General features: G+C 43.5%; 1 protein-coding gene across 1 annotated transcript in view; it reads right to left on the reverse strand.

The window, feature by feature from the left end:
• Nucleotides 1–9,846, reverse strand: part of hdac7a (histone deacetylase 7a) — a 50,321-nt gene extending 40,475 nt beyond the window's left edge. Inside the window, exons 1-2 of the mRNA XM_079226185.1 lie at nt 9,813–9,846; nt 8,563–8,631 (exon numbers count right to left, since the gene is read on the reverse strand). The gene's annotated coding sequence lies outside the window, so the exon portion shown is untranslated. The remainder of the gene's footprint in view (nt 1–8,562; nt 8,632–9,812) is intronic.
• Nucleotides 9,847–10,500: the final 654 nt, after the last annotated feature.

Consider the following 10,500-nt stretch of genomic DNA (forward strand, 5'->3'; position numbering starts at 1 on the left):
TAAAAAATGTACAACCTATGTGGTTACGTGGGTTGGAGGACCTTTAATAAACAAGTGATCGCAAGCAACAGTGTTGCTTTCACAAAATTACTGGTTTCTAAATGCGGTGCATTTATCTTCTTCTCAAGGAGATTCATGCATGTCGTGCGAGCTCGCAAAAGAGGAATCCAAGTAAGCTATTGCATCCCGCCCTTCTTCAAATAAACAGGTGCTTTAGGATTCCATACGTCTGCGCGCCAATAACAAATCTATTTGCATAACTCACACAAAGGTCACACACACACACACACACACACATTCCATGTGTCCCTGTCATCTTTCGCTCCATTCAGTGTTGCAATTCGCCTGAGGCTGAAAACTTTAGAACAACTCATTCATTACACGCACGCACACGCACAAGCACACACACGCACACGCGCACACACACACACACACACACACACACACACACACACACAGGCACACACACACACACACACACACACACACACACACACACACACACACAGGCACCAGGTGTGCTGTCCAGTTTGACAAATGACAGTGACTCGTCCATCTGCTGCACAGACAACAAAGGCAGTGAGTCCCACTCAGGGAATGACTTACACTCTCATGGCTGTTTCCTGTCTTTACCACTATTGGCTGAGCATAAAACAGCAAACTTTGCAACATTAATTCTAATTGTTTCATGGAGAATCCTCGCCCCTCTGTCCGTTCCAAACAACCGTCTGGCATAGAGATAAGTGGGACATTTAGTTCCTGCTTGGTTTTGGTATGAACAGAAGAAGAAGAAGTAGGCTAGCATGAGTGACAGCCGCCGTAAATGGACAGACAAGAAAACAAGCACTTTGTCTGATTGACAAGCAATCTATTGGATCTCAACTTTGCGTCAGGGGAAAGTGTTTCTGTGTGTTGCCTGTTTCTGGCACTTTTCAGAAAACCCAAATTCCTCTCTTGAAACGGTCACGCTTTGAATCGGCTTCTGACATCTGTGTCGCGGCCTGTGGGTAAATTCTTCTCTTTTTTCCCCACGTTGTGGCAGGGAGGTCAGATGGTCACGATGGGTTACGAACAGACGAGCTGAAGCTGGAAGGCATTCACGGCTTTGCCCGAGGACACTTCAGCAGTATCAACAAAGAGGCTTAACCCCAGCGCTCTCTGTTTGCACTGCTTCCCAAGACTCAGTGACTTCTAAGAGAAATAAACTATGAAAGTGAAGGACGTCAAGGTTTGAGTCACGGTATCTTCAAGAATTCAAGATGACATTTTAAACTTAATTAGGGGGAAGCCATGTCACGACATTTGAATGATTACAATGCCTTCACCTTGACAGAGAGATCCTTATTATTGTGCAACAGTTTGCAGTCTATCATTTACAGTCCTACGGCGCCGGTGTTTCCCCTGCATGCAGGCATCGCTGCTGAATGATTAGCGCCGCTAACCCAATAAACTCCATCTCCATACTTTAAGCAGCCAGAGTCTCCGAGGGACGGTTATAGATGGAACACCCTAAGACATTGCCACTGTGTCTAGGCTCTCCACACAGGGAGCAGAAGAGAGACAAATGGACAGAAGAAAGCATAGTCCGTAGGCTACTGGTTACTAGCTGAGCCAGAACAGAAATGTTAAGAAACTTCAAACAAACCTTCGAACAATCATTTCAGAATGGAATTTCTTGTGGCGTTTGTTATCTTGTAGGGCAATCGGTTTGGTCGTACTGCTCAGCAACTTGAAAGATCTTGAAAAAGTCTTGAAAACCAACATGAAGAAGAATCGGGATAAGATCAAACATCGTGATCTTGCCATACAAACTACCATATGATATTTCTGCTAACCCGAACTTCAATATTTCTACACATCTGTCTAAGCTACCTTTCTCGCCATCTCTCACACACACACACACACACACACACACACACACACACACACACACACACACACACACACACACACACACACACACACACACACATATTTCCCAACACAGATAAAGCCACTCAACACAGCAGCCCACTCAAAGGGATCTCCCTCCTTTATCTTTTATAACGCAGCACACAGTCACACAGATAACATTCCACCTTCATCCTCACGGCCTTCAATACACTCACACTTCTTACTGAGAAACACAATGCCGGAATCAGGAAAGCGAACGCTTATCGCGAACAACTCTGTAGTGTCGGTTGTGCAGTTCCTTCTTGTTACAATTTTGCAACGCTGAAAGGGAAATTATTTGAAATGAGCTGAATGATGCTGCTGGTTATCAGCGGTGAAAACAGTGACTCGTGAAAACAGTGGTGGCTGATACACTGATAGCTGTGGTAGTGGTGGAGAGATTGGGAGCTACAAAAAAAATACAATCTGCAGCAAAGGCTTTTCTGCTGATAAGAGCGGGAGCAGATTATCAGCAGCGTTTTCCTGCTGAAGCCTCACTCAGCTTCACTCTGCACAATTAGACACAAAGTCATTTTTAAAACTTAGTTATGAACACAACTTTGATTATGTTTTCTGCTGAATCAAAGACGACAGGTTCACATATTCACCTCCAGTTCAATTACATGTTTTCAATTATTTTAAAACAGATGCCAAAGAAAAAAAACTAGTCCTGTCAGTGAAGACCACAGGCTGGATATAATAAGTGGACGTAGCCACTGTGACGTCATCCAATGGTTTGTAAACTGCTGTTTTTAGAAGCCTCTAGCTCGACATTTTGGTCGTCACCATCTTGTTTTTTGGCTGCCATCATGTTTTCTGACAGTCCTCATCTTGTTTTTTTCCACATCACCACCTTGGTTTTTGGCCGTCGCAATCTTTTTTTTTGCTTTAAACATTTAATTTTTTTTAGCCGTTGCCATCTTGTTTTTGCAACCAGAAGTAAGACACTTTCAGGTGACCAAAAAGGTTACAATCAACTTTCTTGAACTGAAAACACACTGAAAGGGTTAAAGTTCTAAGACAAAAGTACGGACAACTCCCAGACCGGACGACGCCATGGTAACAACCTTTAGGTATCATCTATTTTACTCCATTTAGTCTTCATTTACTAAACAAACACTATGCTGTATTGAAGACTTAAAACTAGAGATCGAGACAATAAACTCATGTTCTCTGAGGTAGTAAATGAAGTGTAGTAGAGTCATTTTTTCATTCCCCATAAAAGACTCATCTGCACAGAAATACTGTAATAATCTGAAAAGTTTGATTTTCTGAAAATGGGAAAAAGAAATTAAAAAAAACACATTTCATATTTGCTGAACTATATATGACCTGTTTACATGGATAGTTTTTCTAATGAACATCTAACTTTAAACTTTAGCTTCCGTTGCTATTGCAAAAGATGAATGAAGAGAATGTGTGAAAGAGGATTTGGATGACAGGACTCTGACATCTCTCCTCCGTCTCCTACTTGATACGTCTTTCCATCCCACCATGTCTATTTCTGTATATACACCGTGAATCCATCTCTCCACTCTTTTTGCTTCCTTTAAATTTCTTCAACTTGTGTTTTTTCATCTGTGTTCCTTCCTTGGTAAAAGTTAACGTGTTCCAGGAAGGCCGCTTCATGAATATGCACAGTCACACTCGGCTGTCTGCACGGACAACAAAGGAAGAAGACATTAACATTCCTACACATGCTTTGCACTCTGGTCAAGGATGAACACACACACACACACACACACACACGCAAAAAGAATACATACATAAACCCATGGACAAACCTTGAAATGCATGGCTTTGGAGCAGAAATAACATTCTTTCTGCTTTTAGAAAGTGAAATATAATAATTATGATTTGGCTACAGATTTGTAAATAGCTGATTCAGAGCTAAAACTATTATAATTACTTCAGTCAAGGAGGTTATGTTTTTCAGCTGTGTGTGTGTGTGTGTGTGTGTGTGTGTGTGTGTGTGTGTGTGTGTGTGTGTGTGTGTGTGTGTGTGTGTGTGTGTGTGTGTGTGTGTGTGTGTCTCTCTCTCTCTCTCTCTCTCTCTCTCAGCGGCATGAAACCTGGAAGAAGGACGGAACATTGGCCGGGGAAGAACCCCTTAAGTTTTGGACCGGATTCGACTCGGATACAGGCGTTCATTTTCACTTATGGAAACAGACTTTAGCAGAGGTTTGCCCTGTCCGAGTGCTCGAGTAGTTATTTGATATTTGATGAATAATTTATGTAATTCCCTGAACAACCGGTTTTCTTTGTCATCTGGTCAGCAGTTTGAATCTGAAGCGTTTTGGACTGCAGGACGGACAAAACAAGCAGCTCGAATATGGCTGCTCTGGCTTTGGAAAATTGGAACTAACTATAAACAACATAATGAACAGATCGATCCATAACTACAGTAACTGGCAGTTCACTTGACATGAAGGATTTCGATGCGACATCGCATGTGGCAGCAGAAATAACACGACCCGCCTCAGACCACAAACAGGCAGCAGCACAAACTATGAAATGCTTTTATCTCAATCTCCTTCCATTTGCCAGGAAAATATAGCAGACATTAGAGAAGACATATGCCATATGTTTTAAGATACCCTCAGTGTATTATGGCACATTTTTGCTGTCAATAGAGGATTTAATAAGTAAAAAGACCGCCTCACTGACACATCTGATAAATTTGACATGTTTACAAAGCACTGCATATTATTGTACATCTAGCATACTTCCACCTTGTGGTAAAGAACATGTTCCACCCAGCACATCTGTGATGAGGACTCCCCAACTCTCACCTTTGCTCTCTGCAGTTATGTTTCCTGTTCTGTCCGCATGCGAATCCCAGACAGGCGCTTCTGAGAAAACCGTCTGCACACACACACACACACACACCCTGATGTGCCCACACCCACGGACTGACACAGACGCACATTTAATAAACATGCATTGTGTCTCTCTTCTCCTCACCAGGTTGTTGAGATTAGACTGAATCTGTGAACGTCACTGGACACCGTTCATCAAACACACACACACACACACACACACACACACACACACACACACACACACACACACACACACACACAGATGAGAGGAGATCCTGTTACATCTACCCTAACAACCGGCTATCTGATCCGAGGTCAGTGCCAGTCAACTCGGTGATCTGGAAGCAACGTGAGCCGTTCATTAGTGCTGCGCTTTAGGACAGACAATAGCAAAAAACACTGCGATGAGTCTGGTTGGGAAAACTCGTGATTGGGGCCAGACTCGTATATGTGTGGCCTACACTACACTGGCCTGTTGTCAGACACATCGTCTATGTGCGAGACGATGAGCAATTTTCTGACATAGCGACATGTGTAAAACAGAAATGCCAAGTCTAATCTAAATTTAACCCAAACAAATACAGCCAGAGGGTGACACACCATAACAAGCTCACATCGTTTAGAAGAAGATAAATATCCAAAAGGTTGGAGCGAACACAGGAAAGTAAAACAAAAATCACTGGAGGCTTAAAAACTGAAAAATCTGTTACACTAACTCCTGTGAATTCCAACAGGATTAAGTGTTTCTATACATTTGTGTGCATGACACAGGGAGAGAGAGAGAGAGAGACGTCTCTAGGAGGGATGCAGACTTGCGGCTGGAGGCCAATAGCGGCCCAACTCCCTGTCTGACCACAGCAAAGAGCCGTGAGCTCAGAGGTTAACGCGACATGAATTGATTTGACACACTACTCAAACGTTCAGGGCGGCGCTACCTCGGGCCGCAGCGCAGCACCTCCTGTCCCATCCACACCAAACATGTGAAGACTGACACGGAGAAGCAGGAAAAACACACACACAATTAAGCGACATGAAAAGTACTAATCTGCGCACACACACACACACACACACACAGTGCCATGCCCCCCCCGGAGAGTATTATATAACATTGCTCTGACATCAAGTGATTTCATGCACCTCGAAGCAGGACAATCGAGCCATTTGTTCGGCGGGACCAAAATAGCCGCCTCCTTCACTACCGTCTACTGTTACTACCTTTTAATGCCACAACTCACTGTGCAGCCGGCGTCTGCACGGCCTTCAGGCTTTAAGGGGCCCCGGAGTTCAAAATGGTGATAATATATCTGCAGATCGGTGCAAATAAGTTGATACGTCTTTTTTTGCGGGGGGCCAGCTGCTGGGATTTAATGACTTCATCCTGTTTTGGAACCAAAACGCTCCACACACGTTGAATGAATAGTGTGCAGTAGTCCAGTGTGTTATTTAGCGATACATTACCTCCGTACTCGATGAAGACTAAAGTAACCCGTTGATTAAATGGTGACGTGAGGTCAGGTTACTCAGACGTATAATGAAGGGAGGAAGATTAGTGGCAGGAAACAGAAAAAAACATTAAACCAGAGTTCAGGCTTAACAGGGGCTCTGTGGAATAAAGCAACCTCTAAATACTAATTATATATATATATATATAAATAACTTAGAAATCACTTAGATTGACACAGGAGTTTTATGAATCTTTTATGAAAGAATGTACTTGTATATTAAAGTTAACATCTTTATAGAAGTATTGGAACATTTTATTAATATAATAAACAATATTTTGAATTCCAAGTATTATCCACAGTATTTATCCTCCTTTCCTCCTCCCCATCATGCCTTCTCCATCTCTTCCTTCGTCAGCTCTCCCCATTAAGTGCAAACCAGTGACTTAAAAGAGAGAAAAAAAGAGAAAAAAAAGAAAAGCGCCCGGATCAGCTGACCCAATTGTTTGGGAACCAGGATCAGGAAGAGGATATGTGGTCTCCACTGCAGCTATTACAATCAGGCCTGTTGTTATCTGTCCCCAACGACTCTCCCCACTGTGTTTAGTCAGCCAGAGAGAGAGAGAGCACAGAATGAAAGACATACAAATATTCAAACAGACGGAAAGAAGAAAAAGAAAACAGACAGGAAGAGAGTGTGCAGTGCAAAAAAAGGAAAAAGTTTTAGTGTTACACAAAGTACACGCGGGAAGTAATCCTGGTGGCCTGCAGGTCCATTATAGTTTAAAGGGCTGTCGGAGGTTTTAAACATTTTACACACATGTGGCCCAGACTGCTGCCACCTTAGACTGCTAACCAGGCTCCGACTTCAGACGCTGGGCCTCAGGGCACATACCCTCAACGATGAAAATGTTTTAATGCGAGGTTATGTGTGTGTGTGTGTGTTTGTGTGTGTAAGTAGAGAGAGAGAGATATTAGGGAGGAAGACAAAGGGAGAGAGAGCCAGTGTCAGTTGCCCCGTGTGGACAACAGACATGTAACCAGACCCTAACACCACGGCCATGACCTCACCGGGTTTTTTTCCACACACATAGCAGGGCCCTTGGTTAGCACACAGTCAGCGGAGCCTGGCACGGTGAGGGCCGGCTCCTATTCAGAGAGTCATGCATTGTAATCCTACACAGTGTGATCACACACGGCCATGGCTCACAGCAGAGAGCGCTAATCTAAACTAAAAGGGCAGGACACAAAAGGAACAGCCGGGGCGACTTGTTTCTGATGGGCGGAGCCAGGGATCAAATGCATTTTGATCTCAGGTTGAAGGAAAAACCTTTGAGTGTTTCCCATGTGAGTCAGCAGGGACCGAGCTGAGTCGCCGGGCTGGCTGTTAAGTTTCTGTTACCAGACGGCGAGGGCAAGCGGAATAGAGAGCCGATCGCCTTAAAAGATACAGGACTGGTGGAAATGTATGGCTATTATGAAGGAAGCCATTCCCGTTATCCTCTCATAGTCGGTTATAAAGTTAGATTTGACTAGATTCAAAATGAAAATGCAGCAATTAGGTGACACATTTTAAGCAGTTGCCACTGAAAATGTGTCGTGGAAAAGAAGAAATTGGCAAATGGGAAATATGTTTGTATAGTTTCAGATGTTTCTCATGCTTACATACAAAACAACTTGATGATGCCAGAATTTTAAATCAAACCAGATCACTGAGCAGAAATGACACAATAAAGGTGAAATTGACAACAAAAAAGAAGAAAGAAAAGTGAAGAAAGTCCTGCGACTGTGATTGGCTGACGTTCACATTTCCAGCTGAACTTATTAGATTTCATGATTAAATAACTATGAATAACCACAACTGTTTTCTTTTTCTTTTTCTCACGGCCAAAGCCAGCCAAACACTTAATATCTCGTGTTGACTTTAACTCTCACCCTAATTTGTGGGACCGTTCTGACACACAGTAAACCTCAGTGCAGCAAATAAGGTTTTTCTAAACCCACACATGAACAACACGGCCGGGCCGAGCAGCGGCTCTCCAACTAGGCCAACACCTGTTCTGTTCTTTACTGCACTTCTCAGTGAATCGCACGGCTTAGATCATTTTGCACTGGAAAAACCGCAGTCACCCAGAATGTGTGTGCAATGTGTGTGTGTGTGTGTGTGTGTGTGTGTGTGTGTGTGTGTGTACGCTATAAAGAAAAAAAAGTTGTAAAGAGGACAAGATGGTCGATTGTAGACAGCATTTATCCACATGAATGTTTCAGCGCTGATGGCTGTGGCCTGTACCTTTGAACACGTTGAAGTAAAAATACAACCACATATGAAGCTACAGTTGGTTTTCATGAGAGGTTTAAAGTCCTACCTGCCACTGTTTGAAATCTGTTGTCCCGTCTGTCTGTCTCTATGAGGTCCCCAGAGGTGCTGATTCCATCTGTGGAGACAAATAGAAAAATAAACAAGTGAAATGCAGCAAACCGGGTCAATAATACGTAAAAGCCTTTTACAAAACTATCGTTAATTGATGCTGGAGACATTATAAAAAAAAACCCGAACCCAGAGACGTGAAGAAGAGACAATAGCCGCTGGCAGCCGACAAGCGGCAGATAAAAGGACATAACGCTCCTCAAAGGTTTCGTGTTGGCAGATTTAGCCACATGATGGGTGCGGCACAATCTGAGCTGCTCTTGTGATGCTAGTTAACCCCAACCTTTAGGTCGAAAATATTTGAGAATATTAGAGATTACATGGGGCCAGCGCTGGTTAAGCGAGCAGAAACAAAAAAAAACACACACACACACACACACACTAAAATGACTCACATAAAGTAGAAAATTAATCAAGTAGTACGTATGTTTTTTTTAATTATTATTCTAAAGAATCATTCTTTCACCCCATTGCTCTGTGTGTGTGAGTGCGCGTGTATAACATGTTTTGGGGACATACATGTGTTTACACAGTCACGTTGTGGGGACTCACCTTCCTGTTGGGGACAAAATGTAAGTGTCCACATAATGTCAATTATGACATGTTAGTAGTTAGTTTAAAGGTTAGGGAAAGGGTTAGGGTTATAGGCAAGCAGTAAATGTGTGTGTGTGTGTGTGTGTGTGTGTGTGTGTGTGTGTGTGTGTGTGTGTGTGTGTGTGTGTGTGTGTGTGTGAGAGACCTGTTGCTGCTGATGCTGCTTTACATCTGTTCAGCAGCAAGCCGCTAATTAGGGTCAAACACTTGAGCCAGAAGTAAACTTATATTTATACTTATATAATAATATGTGTTAAATGACACGCTTGTGGCTTTCAGACTTCAAGCGGTTTCAACAAAACATTATTTGTTTGTTTCCGAAGACAACCAGAAAAGACGAGATTTCTTATTGTGTATGTGTCGTGGTAGTTGGAGACGCGCGCATCGCTGGAAGAACTAAAAAAGTTCTCGTGAGCAATTAAAACAGTGCAAACACCTGCGCGGGCACCACAACATATATTTGTTTCCTTCTCTCTCTCTCTCTCTCCTCTTTCTTCGCAATGCAAAGCTCCGATACAAACACACATGTGAACGCGTAAAGGGCACAGACGGAGCTCTCCCGCATCGGACGCGCTCACCAGCAGCGGTGCCTACCTTGTAAAGATTCAAACCCGGTTACACCTCTTGAAAAAAAAAGAAAAAGACGCTTAAAAATAATCCAGGTAGACACTTAAAAAAAAGGAAGAAGAAGAAAGAAAGAAGTCCTTGTGCATCCAGGAGAGCGAGAACCTGTCGGGAGGTGATGGTGAGATCCGCTGGTGTTGTCAGTAGAGGGTACAGAGGAGGAGGAGGAGGAGGAGGAAGAAGAAATGAGACTCAGCGCTGGGAAGTTGCAGAGAAAAAAAGAAAGAAAGAAGAAAAGTCCGGCCCCTCAAGTCCCGCCCCTTCGCTCCGCTCTCCTGCTGACAGAAATAGCAAGAGAGGCGGGTCCCACCAAAAATAGCCTCGACTTCACATGGCCCTTTAGGACTATTGTTTCCCTGCGCAGACGCGCTCCCATTGGGTGCACGCGGCAGCCAATCAGCGCGCGGCTGCTTATAAACTTGCTGAATAACTTTGTGGGGACTCCATCAAAGACAATGGCCCTATACACTGTGGCTCCATCTGCTGTCAAGAACAACAACAACAACAACAGCCCGAAACCAGCGGCGTTACAGCACCAAGCTGAGGGATGTGGGTCTGGGTTCTGGGGGGGGGTCCCAGAAAAATATTACAAATTAAAAAATGTGCATTAAAAATGTCAGGGTGAAATGCAGCATGCCACTTTAATAACAGGCTTAAT

Source organism: Taurulus bubalis (genome assembly GCF_910589615.1).
Source record: "Taurulus bubalis genome assembly, chromosome: 11".
Taxonomy (NCBI): Eukaryota; Metazoa; Chordata; class Actinopteri; order Perciformes; family Cottidae; genus Taurulus; species Taurulus bubalis.